The sequence below is a fragment of the Buceros rhinoceros genome, unplaced genomic scaffold (assembly GCF_000710305.1).
Source record: "Buceros rhinoceros silvestris isolate BGI_N320 unplaced genomic scaffold, ASM71030v1 scaffold42775, whole genome shotgun sequence".
Lineage (NCBI taxonomy): Eukaryota > Metazoa > Chordata > Aves > Bucerotiformes > Bucerotidae > Buceros > Buceros rhinoceros.
The window spans coordinates 4,484-4,804 of record NW_010414146.1 but is presented as its reverse complement, the minus strand read 5'-3'; positions in this window follow the sequence as shown (position 1 = coordinate 4,804).

The window sequence follows — 321 nt, the reverse complement described above, 5'->3', positions numbered from 1 at the left end:
GTTGGTGCGATAACGCCTCTGAAATGCTGCAGTTATAGAGCTGCTCATGGTTTATTAACCCGGCTGTGCCATAAACAGGGCGTTGGGAAGAAACGTCACATTTCACAGCATTCTTGTCTCTAGCTGCGAGCTGGGGCCAGACTGACAGAAAGCTCTGTAGCCCAGATGCTCCCCTAAAGCACGTGACGGGTTGTTACACCTCCCCACGGGCAGGAACAGGCTGATTCCGAGCACAGACAGCCCTCAGTCAGGGTAGGGCAGAAACAGCGCGGGCTGGAGGGGAGGAAGAGCCAGGGAGGCGCTGCCTGTGGCACCGCACAG